Source organism: Ranitomeya imitator, chromosome 1 (genome assembly GCF_032444005.1).
Source record: "Ranitomeya imitator isolate aRanImi1 chromosome 1, aRanImi1.pri, whole genome shotgun sequence".
Taxonomy (NCBI): Eukaryota; Metazoa; Chordata; class Amphibia; order Anura; family Dendrobatidae; genus Ranitomeya; species Ranitomeya imitator.
The window spans coordinates 458965288-458985652 of NC_091282.1; the positions used below are offsets into that span (position 1 = coordinate 458965288).

The window sequence follows — 20365 nt, forward strand, 5'->3', positions numbered from 1 at the left end:
TAGCTGCAGTGCCCTCTACTAATCACTGTCCACCCTGCACTGGCTGATAACAGAGGACAATAGCTGCAGTGCCCTCTACTAATCACTGTCCACCCTGCACTGGCTGATAACAGAGGACAATAGCTGCAGTGCCCTCTACTAATCACTGTCCACTCTGCACTGGCTGATAACAGAGGACAATAGCTGCAGTGCCCTCTACTAATCACTGTCCACCCTGCACTGGCTGATAACAGAGGACAATAGCTGCAGTGCTCTCTACTAATCACTGTCCACCCTGCACTGGCTGATAACAGAGGACAATAGCTGCAGTGCCCTCTACTAATCACTGTCCACCCTGCACTGGCTGATAACAGAGGACAATAGCTGCAGTGCCCTCTACTAATCACTGTCCACCCTGCACTGGCTGATAACAGAGGACAATAGCTGCAGTGCCCTCTACTAATCACTGTCCACCCTGCACTGGCTGATAACAGAGGACAATAGCTGCAGTGCCCTCTACTAATCACTGTCCACCCTGCACTGGCTGATAACAGAGGACAATAGCTGCAGTGCTCTCTACTAATCACTGTCCACCCTGCACTGGCCGATAACAGAGGACAATAGCTGCAGTGCCCTCTACTAATCACTGTCCACCCTGCACTGGCTGATAACAGAGGACAATAGCTGCAGTGCCCTCTACTAATCACTGTCCACCCTGCACTGGCTGATAACAGAGGACAATAGCTGCAGTGCTCTCTACTAATCACTGTCCACCCTGCACTGGCCGATAACAGAGGACAATAGCTGCAGTGCCCTCTACTAATCACTGTCCACCCTGCACTGGCTGATAACAGAGGACAATAGCTGCAGTGCCCTCTACTAATCACCGTCCACCGTGCACTGGCTGATAACAGAGGACAATAGCTGCAGTGCCCTCTACTAATCACCGTCCACCGTGCACTGGCTGATAACAGAGGACAATAGCTGCAGTGCCCTCTACTAATCACTGTCCACCGTGCACTGGCTGATAACAGAGGACAATAGCTGCAGTGCCCTCTACTAATCACTGTCCACCCTGCACTGGCTGATAACAGAGGACAATAGCTGCAGTGCCCTCTACTAATCACTGTCCACCCTGCACTGGCCGATAACAGAGGACAATAGCTGCAGTGCCCTCTACTAATCACTGTCCACCCTGCACTGGCTGATAACAGAGGACAATAGCTGCAGTGCCCTCTACTAATCACTGTCCACCCTGCACTGGCTGATAACAGAGGACAATAGCTGCAGTGCCCTCTACTAATCACTGTCCACCGTGCACTGGCTGATAACAGAGGACAATAGCTGCAGTGCCCTCTACTAATCACTGTCCACCCTGCACTGGCTGATAACAGAGGACAATAGCTGCAGTGCCCTCTACTAATCACTGTCCACCCTGCACTGGCTGATAACAGAGGACAATAGCTGCAGTGCCCTCTACTAATCACTGTCCACCCTGCACTGGCTGATAACAGAGGACAATAGCTGCAGTGCCCTCTACTAATCACTGTCCACCCTGCACTGGCTGATAACAGAGGACAATAGCTGCAGTGCCCTCTACTAATCACTGTCCACCCTGCACTGGCTGATAACAGAGGACAATAGCTGCAGTGCCCTTTACTAATCACTGTCCACCCTGCACTGGCTGATAACAGAGGACAATAGCTGCAGTGCCCTCTACTAATCACTGTCCACCCTGCACTGGCTGATAACAGAGGACAATAGCTGCAGTGCCCTCTACTAATCACTGTCCACCCTGCACTGGCTGATAACAGAGGACAATAGCTGCAGTGCCCTCTACTAATCACTGTCCACCCTGCACTGGCTGATAACAGAGGACAATAGCTGCAGTGCCCTCTACTAATCACTGTCCACCCTGCACTGGCTGATAACAGAGGACAATAGCTGCAGTGCTCTCTACTAATCACTGTCCACTCTGCACTGGCTGATAACAGAGGACAATAGCTGCAGTGCCCTCTACTAATCACTGTCCACCCTGCACTGGCTGATAACAGAGGACAATAGCTGCAGTGCCCTCTACTAATCACTGTCCACCCTGCACTGGCTGATAACAGAGGACAATAGCTGCAGTGCCCTCTACTAATCACTGTCCACCCTGCACTGGCTGATAACAGAGGACAATAGCTGCAGTGCCCTCTACTAATCACTGTCCACTCTGCACTGGCTGATAACAGAGGACAATAGCTGCAGTGCTCTCTACTAATCACTGTCCACTCTGCACTGGCTGATAACAGAGGACAATAGCTGCAGTGCCCTCTACTAATCACTGTCCACTCTGCACTGGCTGATAACAGAGGACAATAGCTGCAGTGCCCTCTACTAATCACTGTCCACCCTGCACTGGCTGATAACAGAGGACAATAGCTGCAGTGCCCTCTACTAATCACTGTCCACCGTGCACTGGCTGATAACAGAGGACAATAGCTGCAGTGCTCTCTACTAATCACTGTCCACTCTGCACTGGCTGATAACAGAGGACAATAGCTGCAGTGCCCTCTACTAATCACTGTCCACCCTGCACTGGCTGATAACAGAGGACAATAGCTGCAGTGCCCTTTACTAATCACTGTCCACCGTGCACTGGCTGATAACAGAGGACAATAGCTGCAGTGCCCTCTACTAATCACTGTCCACCCTGCACTGGCTGATAACAGAGGACAATAGCTGCAGTGCTCTCTACTAATCACTGTCCACCCTGCACTGGCTGATAACAGAGGACAATAGCTGCAGTGCCCTCTACTAATCACTGTCCACCCTGCACTGGCTGATAACAGAGGACAATAGCTGCAGTGCCCTTTACTAATCACTGTCCACCCTGCACTGGCTGATAACAGAGGACAATAGCTGCAGTGCTCTCTACTAATCACTGTCCACCCTGCACTGGCTGATAACAGAGGACAATAGCTGCAGTGCTCTCTACTAATCACTGTCCACCCTGCACTGGCTGATAACAGAGGACAATAGCTGCAGTGCCCTCTACTAATCACCGTCCACCCTGCACTGGCTGATAACAGAGGACAATAGCTGCAGTGCCCTCTACTAATCACCGTCCACCCTGCACTGGCTGATAACAGAGGACAATAGCTGCAGTGCCCTCTACTAATCACCGTCCACTCTGCACTGGCTGATAACAGAGGACAATAGCTGCAGTGCCCTCTACTAATCACTGTCCACCCTGCACTGGCTGATAACAGAGGACAATAGCTGCAGTGCCCTCTACTAATCACCGTCCACTCTGCACTGGCTGATAACAGAGGACAATAGCTGCAGTGCTCTCTACTAATCACTGTCCACCCTGCACTGGCCGATAACAGAGGACAATAGCTGCAGTGCTCTCTACTAATCACTGTCCACCCTGCACTGGCCGATAACAGAGGACAATAGCTGCAGTGCCCTCTACTAATCACTGTCCACCCTGCACTGGCTGATAACAGAGGACAATAGCTGCAGTGCCCTCTACTAATCACTGTCCACCCCGCACTGGCTGATAACAGAGGACAATAGCTGCAGTGCCCTCTACTAATCACCGTCCACCCTGCACTGGCTGATAACAGAGGACAATAGCTGCAGTGCCCTCTACTAATCACTGTCCACCCTGCACTGGCTGATAACAGAGGACAATAGCTGCAGTGCTCTCTACTAATCACTGTCCACCCCGCACTGGCTGATAACAGAGGACAATAGCTGCAGTGCCCTCTACTAATCACCGTCCACCCTGCACTGGCTGATAACAGAGGACAATAGCTGCAGTGCCCTCTACTAATCACTGTCCACCCTGCACTGGCTGATAACAGAGGACAATAGCTGCAGTGCCCTCTACTAATCACTGTCCACCCTGCACTGGCTGATAACAGAGGACAATAGCTGCAGTGCCCTCTACTAATCACTGTCCACCCTGCACTGGCTGATAACAGAGGACAATAGCTGCAGTGCCCTCTACTAATCACTGTCCACCCTGCACTGGCTGATAACAGAGGACAATAGCTGCAGTGCCCTCTACTAATCACTGTCCACCCTGCACTGGCTGATAACAGAGGACAATAGCTGCAGTGCCCTCTACTAATCACTGTCCACCCTGCACTGGCTGATAACAGAGGACAATAGCTGCAGTGCCCTCTACTAATCACTGTCCACCCCGCACTGGCTGATAACAGAGGACAATAGCTGCAGTGCCCTCTACTAATCACCGTCCACCCTGCACTGGCTGATAACAGAGGACAATAGCTGCAGTGCCCTCTACTAATCACCGTCCACCCTGCACTGGCTGATAACAGAGGACAATAGCTGCAGTGCCCTCTACTAATCACCGTCCACCCTGCACTGGCTGATAACAGAGGACAATAGCTGCAGTGCTCTCTACTAATCACTGTCCACCCCGCACTGGCTGATAACAGAGGACAATAGCTGCAGTGCCCTCTACTAATCACCGTCCACCCTGCACTGGCTGATAACAGAGGACAATAGCTGCAGTGCCCTCTACTAATCACTGTCCACCCTGCACTGGCTGATAACAGAGGACAATAGCTGCAGTGCCCTCTACTAATCACTGTCCACCCTGCACTGGCTGATAACAGAGGACAATAGCTGCAGTGCCCTCTACTAATCACTGTCCACCCTGCACTGGCTGATAACAGAGGACAATAGCTGCAGTGCCCTCTACTAATCACTGTCCACCCTGCACTGGCTGATAACAGAGGACAATAGCTGCAGTGCCCTCTACTAATCACTGTCCACCCTGCACTGGCTGATAACAGAGGACAATAGCTGCAGTGCCCTCTACTAATCACTGTCCACCCCGCACTGGCTGATAACAGAGGACAATAGCTGCAGTGCCCTCTACTAATCACTGTCCACCCCGCACTGGCTGATAACAGAGGACAATAGCTGCAGTGCCCTCTACTAATCACTGTCCACCCTGCACTGGCTGATAACAGAGGACAATAGCTGCAGTGCCCTCTACTAATCACCGTCCACCCTGCACTGGCTGATAACAGAGGACAATAGCTGCAGTGCCCTCTACTAATCACTGTCCACTCTGCACTGGCTGATAACAGAGGACAATAGCTGCAGTGCCCTCTACTAATCACTGTCCACTCTGCACTGGCCGATAACAGAGGACAATAGCTGCAGTGCCCTCTACTAATCACTGTCCACCCTGCACTGGCTGATAACAGAGGACAATAGCTGCAGTGCCCTCTACTAATCACTGTCCACTCTGCACTGGCTGATAACAGAGGACAATAGCTGCAGTGCCCTCTACTAATCACTGTCCACCCTGCACTGGCTGATAACAGAGGACAATAGCTGCAGTGCTCTCTACTAATCACTGTCCACCCTGCACTGGCTGATAACAGAGGACAATAGCTGCAGTGCCCTCTACTAATCACTGTCCACCCTGCCCCCTCCCCAGCAGACCGGTGGCAGCGGTCGGTCGGATGCCCCCTACCTCTCATTGTTCCCGGCCGGCAGCACAGAGTCTCCTCTAGGACAGGACAGTCTCAGTGTCTCCTCATCTCGGCGCTGCAGACGATCGCGCCCCATTCACGTCTCCACAGGACCGGTGCCGTCAGTCTGCGCCGCGCAGCTCATGGTGACAGTGTGAGGAGCCTCCTGCCGCCCCCCGGCTGCTCCACTCTCCGGCTACACAGAGGGGGCGAGGAGAAACCCGACCCAGAGCACCACCCAAATAATGAGGGGTCCTGGGGGGAGGGGAAGCGACTGCACAATGTCCGACACTGCAGAAAGTGACCGTGGGGGGGGCTCCTCCTGTGTGCGACCTGCGGCCATGGTGTATGCAATCCGTGCTGTGACGTCACAACGAGGTGATAACATCATCATTATATGTTAGCTCTGTCCTATGATGTCACCATGTATGACAACTCTGCCCTCTGATATCACTCTATTATCCCTGTACTGTGACATCACTGTGTTTATTATCTCTGTACTGTGACATCACTGTGTGCATTATCCCTGTACTGTGACATCACTGTGTGTATTATCCCTGTACTGTGACATCACTGCGTGTATTATCCCTGTACTGTGACATCACTGTGTGTATTATCCCTGTACCGTGACATCACTGTGTGCATTATCCCTGTACTGTGACATCACTGTGTGCATTATCCCTGTACTGTGACATCACTGTGTGCATTATCCCTGTACTGTGACATCACTGTGTGTATCATCCCTGTACTGTGACATCACTGTGTGCATTATCCCTGTACCGTGACATCACTGTGTGTATCATCCCTGTACTGTGACATCACTGTGTGCATTATCCCTGTACTGTGACATCACTGTGTATTATCACTGTACTGTGACATCACTGTGTGCATTATCCCTGTACTGTGACATCACTGTGTGTATTATCCCTGTACCGTGACATCACTGTGTGTATCATCCCTGTACTGTGACATCACTGTGTGCATTATCCCTGTACTGTGACATCACTGTGTGTATTATCCCTGTACTGTGACATCACTGTGTTTATTATCTCTGTACTGTGACATCACTGTGTGTATTATCCCTGTACCGTGACATCACTGTGTGCATTATCCCTGTACTGTGACATCACTGTGTGCATTATCCCTGTACTGTGACATCACTGTGTGCATTATCCCTGTACTGTGACATCACTGTGTGTATCATCCCTGTACTGTGACATCACTGTGTGCATTATCCCTGTACCGTGACATCACTGTGTGTATCATCCCTGTACTGTGACATCACTGTGTGCATTATCCCTGTACTGTGACATCACTGTGTGTATTATCCCTGTACTGTGACATCACTGTGTTTATTATCTCTGTACTGTGACATCACTGTGTGTATTATCCCTGTACCGTGACATCACTTTGTGCATTATCCCTGTACTGTGACATCACTGTGTGCATTATCCCTGTACTGTGACATCACTGTGTGCATTATCCCTGTACTGTGACATCACTGTGTGTATCATCCCTGTACTGTGACATCACTGTGTGCATTATCCCTGTACCGTGACATCACTGTGTGCATCATCCCTGTACTGTGACATCACTGTGTGCATTATCCCTGTACTGTGACATCACTGTGTGTATTATCCCTGTACTGTGACATCACTGTGTTTATTATCCCTGTACTGTGACATCACTGTGTGTATTATCCCTGTACTGTGACATCACTGTGTGTATTATCTCTGTACTGTGACATCGCTGTGTGTATTATCCCTGTACTGTGACATCGCTGTGTGTATTATCCCTGTACTGTGACATCGCTGTGTGTATTATCTCTGTACTGTGACATCGCTGTGTGCATTATCCCTGTACTGTGACATCGCTGTGTGTATTATCCCTGTACTGTGACATCACTGTGTGTATTATCCCTGTACTGTGACATCACTGTGTGTATTATCTCTGTACTGTGACATCACTGTGTGTATTATCCCTGTACTGTGACATCACTGTGTGTATTATCCCTGTACTGTGACATCACTGTGTGTATTATCTCTGTACTGTGACATCACTGTGTGTATCATCCCTGTACTGTGACATCACTGTGTGTATTATCCCTGTACTGTGACATCACTGTGTGTATTATCCCTGTACTGTGACATCACTGTGTGTATTATCCCTGTACTGTGACATCACAGTGTGTATTATCCCTGTACTGTGACATCACTGTGTGTATTATCTCTGTACTGTGACATCACTGTGTGTATTATCCCTGTACTGTGACATCACTGTGTGTATTATCTCTGTACTGTGACATCACTGTGTGTATTATCCCTGTACTGTGACATCACTGTGTGTATTATCTCTGTACTGTGACATCACTGTGTGTATTATCCCTGTACTGTGACATCACTGTGTGTATTATCCCTGTACTGTGACATCACTGTGTGTATTATCCCTGTACTGTGACATCACTGTGTACATTATCTCTGTACTGTGACATCACTGTGTGTATTATCCCTGTACCGTGACATCACTGTGTACGTGTATTATCCCTGTACCGTGACATCACTGTGTACATTATCTCTGTACCGTGACATCACTGTGTGCATTATCCCTGTACCGTGACATCACTGTGTGTATTATCCCTGTACCGTGACATCACTGTGTGTATTATCTCTGTACCGTGACATCACTGTGTGTATTATCCCTGTACTGTGACATCACTGTGTGTATTATCTCTGTACTGTGACATCACTGTGTGTATTATCCCTGTATTGTGACATCACTGTGTGTATTATCCCTGTATTGTGACATCACTGTGTGTATTATCCCTGTACTGTGACATCGCTGTGTGTATTATCCCTGTACTGTGACATCGCTGTGTGTATTATCCCTGTACTGTGACATCGCTGTGTGTATTATCCCTGTATTGTGACATCACTGTGTGTCTTATCTCTGTACTGTGACATCGCTGTGTGTATTATCTCTGTACTGTGACATCGCTGTGTGTATTATCCCTGTACTGTGACATCGCTGTGTGTATTATCCCTGTACTGTGACATCACTGTGTGTATTATCCCTGTACTGTGACATCACTGTGTGTATTATCCCTGTACTGTGACATCACTGTGTGTATTATCCCTGTACTCTGACATTACTTTGTGTATTATCTCTGTACTGTGACATCACTGTGTGTATTATCCCTGTACTGTGACATCACTGTGTGTATTATCCCTGTGCTGTGACATCACTGTGTGTATTATCCCTGTGTTTATTATCCCTGTACTGTGACATCACTGTGTTTATTATCCCTGTACTGTGACATCACTGTGTGTATTATCTCTGTACTGTGACATCACTGTGTGTATTATCTCTGTACTGTGACATCACTGTGTGTATTATCCCTGTACTGTGACATCGCTGTGTGTATTATCTCTGTACTGTGACATCGCTGTGTGTATTATCCCTGTACTGTGACATCACTGTGTGTATTATCACTGTACTGTGACATCACTGTGTTTATTATCCCTGTACTGTGACATCACTGTGTGTATTATCTCTGTACTGTGACATCACTGTGTGTATTATCACTGTACTGTGACATCACTGTGTTTATTATCTCTGTACTGTGACATCACTGTGTGTATTATCTCTGTACTGTGACATCGCTGTGTGTATTATCCCTGTACTGTGACATCACTGTGTGTATTATCCCTGTACTGTGACATCACTGTGTGTATTATCTCTGTACTGTGACATCGCTGTGTGTATTATCCCTGTACTGTGACATCACTGTGTTTATTATCCCTGTACTGTGACATCGCTGTGTGTATTATCTCTGTACTGTGACATCGCTGTGTGTATTATCCCTGTACTGTGACATCACTGTGTGTATTATCACTGTACTGTGACATCACTGTGTTTATTATCCCTGTACTGTGACATCACTGTGTGTATTATCTCTGTACTGTGACATCACTGTGTGTATTATCACTGTACTGTGACATCACTGTGTTTATTATCTCTGTACTGTGACATCACTGTGTGTATTATCTCTGTACTGTGACATCGCTGTGTGTATTATCCCTGTACTGTGACATCACTGTGTGTATTATCCCTGTACTGTGACATCACTGTGTGTATTATCTCTGTACTGTGACATCGCTGTGTGTATTATCCCTGTACTGTGACATCACTGTGTTTATTATCCCTGTACTGTGACATCACTGTGTTTATTATCCCTGTACTGTGACATCACTGTGTGTATTATCTCTGTACTGTGACATCACTGTGTGTATTATCACTGTACTGTGACATCACTGTGTTTATTATCCCTGTACTGTGACATCACTGTGTTTATTATCCCTGTACTGTGACATCACTGTGTGTATTATCTCTGTACTGTGACATCGCTGTGTGTATTATCCCTGTACTGTGACATCACTGTGTGTATTATCCCTGTACTGTGACATCACTGTGTGTATTATCCCTGTACTCTGACATTACTTTGTGTATTATCTCTGTACTGTGACATCACTGTGTGTATTATCCCTGTACTGTGACATCACTGTGTGTATTATCCCTGTGCTGTGACATCACTGTGTGTATTATCCCTGTGTTTATTATCCCTGTACTGTGACATCACTGTGTGTATTATCCCTGTACTGTGACATCACTGTGTGTATTATCTCTGTACTGTGACATCACTGTGTTTATTATCCCTGTACTGTGACATCACTGTGTTTATTATCCCTGTACTGTGACATCACTGTGTGTATTATCTCTGTACTGTGACATCACTGTGTGTATTATCCCTGTACTGTGACATCACTGTGTGTATTATCCCTGTGCTGTGACATCACTGTGTGTATTATCCCTGTGTTTATTATCCCTGTACTGTGACATCACTGTGTGTATTATCCCTGTACTGTGACATCACTGTGTGTATTATCTCTGTACTGTGACATCACTGTGTTTATTATCCCTGTACTGTGACATCACTGTGTTTATTATCCCTGTACTGTGACATCACTGTGTGTATTATCTCTGTACTGTGACATCACTGTGTGTATTATCACTGTACTGTGACATCACTGTGTTTATTGTCCCTGTACTGTGACATCACTGTGTGTATTATCTCTGTACTGTGACATCGCTGTGTGTATTATCCCTGTACTGTGACATCACTGTGTGCATTATCCCTGTACTGTGACATCGCTGTGTGTATTATCCCTGTACTGTGACATCACTGTGTGCATTATCCCTGTACTGTGACATCACTGTGTGTATTATCTCTGTACTGTGACATCACTGTGTGTATTATCCCTGTACTGTGACATCACTGTGTGCATTATCCCTGTACTGTGACATCACTGTGTGTATTATCTCTGTACTGTGACATCACTGTGTGCATTATCCCTGTACTGTGACATCGCTGTGTGTATTATCCCTGTACTGTGACATCACTGTGTGCATTATCCCTGTACTGTGACATCACTGTGTGTATTATCACTGTACTGTGACATCACTGTGTTTATTATCCCTGTACTGTGACATCACTGTGTGTATTATCTCTGTACTGTGACATCACTGTGTGTATTATCCCTGTACTGTGACATCACTGTGTTTATTATCCCTGTACTGTGACATCACTGTGTTTATTATCTCTGTACTGTGACATCACTGTGTGTATTATCTCTGTACTGTGACATCGCTGTGTGTATTATCCCTGTACTGTGACATCACTGTGTGCATTATCCCTGTACTGTGACATCGCTGTGTGTATTATCCCTGTACTGTGACATCACTGTGTGCATTATCCCTGTACTGTGACATCACTGTGTGTATTGCCATCTGCACATCATCATTTTTTGTTTGCTTTTTCCTGGATTTCAAAAATAGAGATTAATCAGGGTATGGAAGATTAAGGGTTAAATGGCGATATCAAGCAAGGATTGCACAATAATAACCAAAATCTTATGTCGTTCCCCTGGAGTCCGGCTGAATCCCTTTTCCTCCTCTTCATTTATCACACAAATAAAGAATTCTGCAAAACAACAATCCGGGGGTTACTGGGGGTCAGGTCTTCCCGTGCTCCTTCTGGAGACATAGGAACGGACGTTCCCCTCGGCTCTGCAGTGGCGGGGAATAAACAGTACGTTTACCATCAGTGGAGTCCTGGAAATGGAACGTCCATCCCCCGGAGACCCCAGAGATGGCAGATGTTGCCCATGTGCTTAGCACAAGATGCTCTATGAATTCTCGCACAAGCCTACGCACTGAGGTGAGCCATCATCCTGATCCTCCTGTTTCATGAATGTAATGCCAGGGCTGCAGTAAGGACTGACACAAGGACACAACCCAGAGTTGTACGCCATACAGAGGTGGCCTTAGAGACACAGAGTCCATTTCATTCAGGATCATTCACAAATAACTCCAGTGTGTAGCCATGTCCTATATAACAGGAGAGTGGCCCTTAGCATCAGCAGGGCCCAGAACTCCATGATTCCACTAGAATCGGTATAGAGGGTTGTTTCAGCACCATTTCCAATCCCTGCCAAGTAGCACAAAGGATAAAAAAGAAACAATGAGATTTAAGCCCCGCCCCCGCGGAACCTGCACTAGGCATAAATTGTCATTTAGAGACAATAAACCTCCAAAATCAGAATATTCGTTTGTGTAATCCATCACGATCAAGAAGGTTAAAAGCAAATCTGTAAGTTTGGAAACTGTGGACCTGAAGTTAAAAATCACTTTAAAAACGCAGAAATAAATCATGTAGATCTCTATCGCCATCTGGCTGCAAATAAAAAATAATGCAGTGCCCGCAAGCAAGAAAGTCAGAGAAGTGCAAAAATCGCAAGAAACTCACGGACTTCACCAGCAGATTCACAGTCAGGAGGGATATTATTAATCCAGCAGGACTCAAGGGTCATCTGTCTTCACCTGGGAATGAAAAAAAAAAAGTCATGGAATAACTTTGTTCTTAACTTTCATGGACACCAGTTATTACTGTGCTTTATATTAAATATTCAGCGTGTTGCAAAATGATTCAAACCACAAAAAATGTAGGTGAGCGAATCGATTTGAGGAAAGCCAAGGTCAGATTCACCCATATCCAGATGTTTGTGTGTTTTGATTTGAATGCATCCAGCAAAAATGATGGCTGATCGACATAATGCTAAATTATAAAGGGCCAGGAGGTCATTTTTTTAAGTCAGGTCATCGTTAGAGTCTTCATTGGGCCATCTTCTATTGGCAGACCACGAAGATGGCCCAATGAAGACTCCACTGATAACCGGACTTAAGAAGATGACCGAAACAGGGCTGCATGGCGGGACAGACGAAAGCCAGGTGAGTTTATAAATATTTTAATTAATATGTTTATTATGCTTGGGGGGATGAATACTTTTGCAATGCACTATAATTACATTTGGTTTGTCTGTAATTTTACTGGTCATCCTTGCTTCACTTTCCCCGCTTGTATTTTCGACTCGGCCTGAGGTTACTATTGATCAGGACTGCGTTGAGTTGGGAAGTTCATGGAGGTCAGTGCCTCGTTAAGCATAAATGAGTGACAGTATTCATGCAGACAGCCGATTTCCAAATAACAACGGGGAAGTGGGTCACAATATGTTACGCAACTCCATTTATTTTTGGTCTGGCGGATGGCCAAGATGCAAGATCATTATGCAGATGTCGGATGAGTTTTGGAAGTGATGAAAAGCAGCCGCTCTACAATGTCAGTGCCTTTTCTTTTGTTCAAGCTCTTTATCATGTTAAAAATAGTTCAGTACCAGTGATATGGCAGTGCCAAGAAAGCGGTACAGTAGTGGGTAGTTCAGAATAGTAGTTTGTTGCATCAAGGCTCATCATATAACACCTCATAGCTAGCACTGAGGCAAGAGCATTTAATTATGTGTGCCACCTGGAATCTCTGCCAGCTGATCTGCCTGGCACACTGCGGCAGTGGCTAGCAGGATAAGAGGTGATGGTGCAAGTATGGAGCTGACAGTGGAAAAACTATAACTTGAACTGCTGCCTGATCTGCCATTATTGGCCCTAGCATTGTGTCCTGGAAATTAGCTATGCTTATAATACACAAAAAAAACAACACTGCATGAATATAACAATGTGAGGTGTAACCTGGTATATGTGGAGGTCTGGTGCACAGCTATGGACAAAAGGGACTGCTATGGGGTTTTTTACCACCCCTGATTTTTTTTCTTGATATACATGTGCAGTCGATTATGAGCACCAGGCTGAGGGTGAGAGACAACAAGGAATGCGTGCTAAACTCATAATAATATAATAAGAGATAATAAGGAAAAAGGGAAAGCTATGGGGTCCAAAAACACCCCTGACTATTTTGCTTGATATACATGGAGGTCATGAGTTAAAGCTTGAGAAAAAGCAGGAGTTAATGAAAAAAAGAAGGGGGTAACCATAAAGAGATGATAAAAGGGGGATAGGAAAGAAAAGAAAGAAAGAAAAAGGAATGAAGAAAGGAATGAGAAAAGAAGAAAGGAAGGAATATAGCAGAAAAGGAAGGAAGGAAGGAAGAAAGGAGAAAAGAAGGAAGGAAGAAAGAAGGAATGAGAGAGAGAAAGTACACTGTGGGATCTTGCACCACACTTTTATATTTTCCCTAATTAAGCAATTATTCTGGATACATTTGTGAATTGTTTATAAACACAAACAACTTTGCAATTTACCTGTCATTAAAAATTCCTCTTTTCCCAAGATCAGAGTTTGCCACCATGGTCCTGAATCAGGCTAGATCACTGAATCTGCCCAGCTGTAGGGTATGTGCACACAAAATGTTCTCACAATTAGGCAGGAAAAACTCTTTTTTTTTTTAGCTTTCAGCCCATTTTTTGCAAGAGTTTTTAATGCATTTCCCCCCCCCCCCACACTCAGAACAGATTTGCAAAATTGCAGAAATAATTGACATGAAGAAAATATGAAACTGCTTCAAAACTGCTAGGAAAAAAATAAGCTACATGTGCATGAGACTTCAAAGATCTCATTCATTTTCCTGGAACTAGGAAACCCTTCAGTTTTTGTGTCAAAACTGAGTAAAAAAGAACCCACAAGAAAAACGCAGCAATCAATTTACATGTGCACATACCCTTAGGGTTTCCGCATTGCTTCGTTGCTGCGGAGTCAAAAGTGTCTCTGTCAGCAGCATCTGAGAGTGCACAGTTAAGGCCTTCAGCACAGGCGTGCCACTGGTCCGAGCTGCCAATAATCAGGAGCACATCACCACCGAAAAAGAAGAAAGCTGAGAAACGGATGCCGTGCTTTCCTGGGGATAGAAGAGAAGACAACCAATTTAATATAACTGTAGGTGAAGAGCTAGAGGCTGAGGGAGCAAAGGGAGCCTGCAAAAGAGAATATAAACTGATAGAAAATGAGATCTAGAAAGAGGGAAAAGGAAAGCTATGGGGTCTTCCAACACCCCTGGTTGTTTAACTTGGTGTAGGTCATTTCATACTAAAATAATGAGAAAAAAATGAAAGAAAATATCTTGTTTTAGATGGTATAGATGATGGATTAGAAGATGGTAATAAAACCATTATGAGTGCTAAAAGGGAGAAAAAGTAAATGAGAGAGTAGGAAAGAGATCAAAACCAAAATAAGGAATCCTCCAAACCCCCTGGTTTTACGCAACATAAGCGATGATATTGTGGATAAGGATAAAAACAAGAAAGAGAAAGCAAGAAATACAGATATTGGGAGAGGAAGAAACACTTAAAGTAAATGAGAAAAAAGAGGGTGTTGGATAAAGAAGGGAGAGGGAAGGGGGACGCCATGGGGTCCCTCCCAACCCCTGGATATTTTATTTCATAAAGATGATGAGGTTTGAACTAAAGGTAAAAAACGGTGACAGAGAGTGTCACAGTTCACAGGGAGGATACCCTTATCATCCCCACCACTCACACTAATTTGTCATGAACCGGGGTTGTTTGGTTGCCCCTGGTTCTTTCTGAAAGGGATTTATCTATATCCCACTTGCCAGTTCTGGTTTGGAACTTGCAGTTCTCTGGTTCCCCTTACCATCATGTCAGACCGGGTACTGCACCTAGGATAATTAGTCACCAGAAAGGCTGCCTTACTTTGTACTGGCTAATGGGCACACTGCAGTGAGGGCGATATAACTACTCCCACTCAGGCAGGAACAATAATTATCAATGCTGCCGTCGCTACGAAGGCTTCCAAGCGCACAGGACAAATCCGCTGCCACCAGCTCCAATTTCTTAAATATTAACGGATACGGAGCCAACCCAGATTAGTAGTGTAATTCACTACAGAGGACATGACTGTACGTTATAGAGCAAGGAGAGTCAAAGCTAGTAATTTTATATTTTACTCCAAAAAAGGTAGGCAGTGTTTAGAGAAGTATAAAAAAGATATTACAAAGAAGACAAGTATCGTATGTACGGTACAATTACAAATAAAATGGGATTAAAGTTGAAAAGAACACTTAAATTTCATTATGTCGTGTCATCTCATGACTGACCGTGTGCTGTGGGGGATGGGCGACACATCTAGATGCATCACACATCTATATAGCAGCTAGACCCTGGACAAAAGACACTGCAAGACTGCTGCTTCACTCACTTATTTCCTGGCCTAAAACCAAGGCACTCCCCCTGTGGTGACCTCACTTAGAGGCTGAATCTTCCCCTTTTCTTAGCGTTATGGCAACCATTTTTATACCTGGCTCACTGTATGAACCTCGTATACGAAAGACACAATGATCATGATGTGTTCCACATCGGGGGGGATTCTTTTAAGTGTAAGCACGACGTAGTTACATGGCCCACTTACAGAGAAACCTGCTCCTTGCACTCGTTGGGTTTAGCTCCTAGCGATTTCTATGAGCTATAGATCTCTCGATGGACATCCGGAATATATAATCCTTATATCTCTAGCCCGGATCGGTGCCAATATATATAACCTTAAAAGAACAATAGAATCCCATGCTTTTGGTACCAGTTTTAGCCAGTATCAGGTGGAAGGGGGGATGAGTGGTTTAAGGAGACCTGCTTTTGCACCTCAAAGCCATAAACATTCTTGAGGGAGGGGGAAGTGAGTGTAATTGAAGAAATCAGAACTTCTTCCTATTTCCTGACAGAGAGAAAAAAGGAGTAAGTGAAGTTCAGAAAGATAATAGAAATACTGACCATGTCTGATAGAAAAAACGTGGCTAAATCTATTGATTAAAGAAATGGATGTGAATCTAAGGGTCCGGGCCAACTGCGATCATTAAATGGTCGCCTCATTATATAGAGGCAATATAGGTGACACTCTGCTTTAGTAATCGTTTCCTGTAGAAGGAAGCAGAATTATATTCGCACAAGTCTCATGATTTTTGTTAAGGGACAAGTCATCCATTGCTCAATCCGTATAAAAGGATTTGGAAATTTTAGAAAAGCAGCCTCGTCAGCCGTGACATTTACTTAGTACTCATGTGTTTTGAACACTTGCACTAAACTTCTGTTCCTGTAGACAACAGTCATGTGACCAGGACACAAATACAAACTTTCTACAATTTCTGAGAAGTGATGCATGGAAATTCTAATATGGTGTCTTCCATCTAGTGGCCAGCTGGTGGTATTGCAGTCAGAAGATAGAGCACAATGTTATCTGTATGGCCCTCTCTAGCCCGCCCTCTGGTGGCTGCCTGCCTGTACTGCAGCTCTGAGCTCACACTCTCCCTCACAGCTCTGCAGATGCTCTGCTGCTGGTGGATCATTCCTGCTGATGACACAGGATCACTGAGGACTGGAGGCTCCCTATAAATATATGAGGATCTCAGAGCTCGCTGCAGACCCTGCACAAGAAGTACGCGGCCAGACATCTCCAGGTAAGGAAGGAACCTATAATAATAAATAATAATAATAATGATAACCTATGCCTCATTGTCTGCAAGAGCTACAGGCAGTGTTATCAGAGGGTATTCCTGCACATCATTATATTCTTACAGGTTCAGCAGATTGTTAGGATTTATTATCCCTTCTGTAGCGCTGACATATGCTGGAACAATGTACATAATCTGCAGCGCTGCATCCTAGAAGTGATACATTGTAACTATTCCATTTATTACATGATGAATGTATATCAATGATCTGCAGTCCTATGTAACACCACGGATATCAAAGTGATAACTCTCTGAGTACAGATAATGTAGTAGATGTCACCTGCAGTCCTATGTAACACCACGGATATCACAGTGATAACTCTCTGAGTACAGATAATGTAGTAGATGTCACCTGCAGTCCTATGTAACACCACAGATATCAAAGTGATAACTCTCTGAGTACAGATAATGTAGTAGATGTCGCCTGCAGTCCTATGTAACACCACAGATAACACACTGATATCTCTCTGAGTACAGATAATGTAGTAGATGTCGCCTGCAGTCCTATGTAACACCACAGATAACACACTGATATCTCTCTGAGAACAGATAATGTAGTAGATGTCACCTGCAGTCCTATGTAACACCACAGATAACACAGTGATAACTCTCTGAGTACAGATAATGTAGTAGATGACACCTGCAGTCCTATGTAACACTACAGATAACAGTGATAACTCTCTGAGTACAGATAATGGGGTAGATGTCACCTGCAGTCCTATGTAACACCACAGATAATACAGTGATAACTCTCTGAGTACAGATAATGTAGTAGATGACACCTGCAGTCCTATGTAACACCACAGATAACAGTGATAACTCTCTGAGTACAGATAATGGAGTAGATGTCACCTGCAGTCCTATGTAACACCACAGATAGCACAGTAATAGCTCTCTGAGTACAGATAATGTAGTAGATGTCACCTGCAGTCCTATGTAACACCACAGATAACACAGTGATAACTCTCTGAGTACAGATAATGTAGTAGGTGTCACCTGCAGTCCTATGTAACACCACAGATAACACAGTGATGACTCTCTGAGTACAGATAATGTAGGAGATGTCACCTGCAGTCCTATGTAACACCACAGATAACACAGTGATCACTCTCTGAGTACAGATAATGTAGTAGATGTCACCTGCAGTCCTATGTAACACCACAGATAACACAGTGATGTCTCTCTGAGTACAGATAATGTAGCAGATGTCACCTGCAGTCCTATGTAACACCACAGATAACACAGTGATAACTCTCTGAGTACAGATAATGTAGCAGATGTCACCTGCAGTCCCATGTAACACCACAGATAACACAGTGATAACTCTCTGAGTACAGATAATGTAGTAGATGTCACCTGCAGTCCTATGTAACACCACAGATAACACAGTGATAACTCTCTGAGTACAGATAATGTAGTAGATGTCACCTGCAGTCCTATGTAACACTACAGATAACAGTGATAACTCTCTGAGTACAGATAATGTAGTAGATGTCACCTGCAGTCCTATGTAACACCACAGATAACACAGTGATAACTCTCTGAGTACAGATAATGTAGTAGATGTCACCTGCAGTCCTATGTAACACCACAGATAACACAGTGATAACTCTCTGAGTACAGATAATGTAGTAGATGTCACCTGCAGTCCTATGTAACACCACAGATAACACAGTGATAACTCTCTGAGTACAAATAAAGTAGTAGATGTCACCTGCAGTCCTATGTAACACCACAGATAACACAGTGATAACTCTCTGAGTACAGATAATGTAGCAGATGTCACCTGCAGTCCTATGTAACACCACAGATAACACAGTGATAACTCTCTGAGTACAGATAATGCAGTAGGTGTCACCTGCAGTCCTATGTAATACCACAGATAACACAGTGATAACACTCTGAGTACAGATAATGTAGTAGGTGTCACCTGCAGTCCTATGTAACACCACAGATAACACAGTGATCACTCTCTGAGTGCAGATAATGTAGTAGATGTCACCTGCAGTCCTATGTAACACCACAGATAACACAGTGATAACTCTCTGAGTACAGATAATGCAGTAGATGTCACCTGCAGTCCTATGTAACACCACAGATAACACAGTGATAACTCTCTGAGTACAGATAATGTAGTAGATGTCACCTGCAGTCCTATGTAACACCACAGATAACACAGTGATAACTCTCTGAGTACAGATAATGTAGTAGGTGTCACCTGCAGTCCTATGTAACACCACAGATAACACAGTGATAACTCTCTGAGTACAGATAATGTAGTAGGTGTCACCTGCAGTCCTATGTAACACCACAGATAACACAGTGATAACTCTCTGAGTACAGATAATGTAGTAGATGTCACCTGCAGTCCTATGTAACACCACAGATAACACAGTGATAACTCTCTGAGTACAGATAATGCAGTAGATGTCACCTGCAGTCCTATGTAACACCACAGATAACACAGTGATAACTCTCTGAGTACAGATAATGTAGTAGATGTCACCTGCAGTCCTATGTAACACCACAGATAACACAGTGATAACTCTCTGAGTACAGATAATGTGGTAGGTGTCACCTGCAGTCCTATGTAACACCACAGATAACACAGTGATAACTCTCTGAGTACAGATAATGCAGTAGATGTCACCTGCAGTCCTATGTAACACCACAGATAACACAGTGATAACTCTCTGAGTACAGATAGTGTAGTAGATGTCACCTGCAGTCCTATGTAACACCACAGATAACACAGTGATAACTCTCTGAGTACAGATAATGTAGTAGGTGTCACCTGCAGTCCTATGTAACACCACAGATAACACAGTGATAACTCTCTTAGTACAGATAATGTAGTAGATGTCGCCTGCAGTCCTATGTAACACCACAGATAACACAGTGATAACTCTCTGAGTACAGATAATGTAGTAGGTGTCACCTGCAGTCCTATGTAACACCACAGATA

At 44.8% G+C, this 20365-nt stretch overlaps 1 protein-coding gene across 1 annotated transcript in view; it reads left to right on the forward strand.

The window, feature by feature from the left end:
• The first annotated feature begins 17204 nt into the window (after positions 1 to 17204).
• The window catches only part of CLU (clusterin), a 46937-nt gene continuing 43776 nt past the window's right edge, over positions 17205 to 20365 (forward strand). Inside the window, exon 1 of the mRNA XM_069764864.1 lies at positions 17205 to 17346. The gene's annotated coding sequence lies outside the window, so the exon portion shown is untranslated. The remainder of the gene's footprint in view (positions 17347 to 20365) is intronic.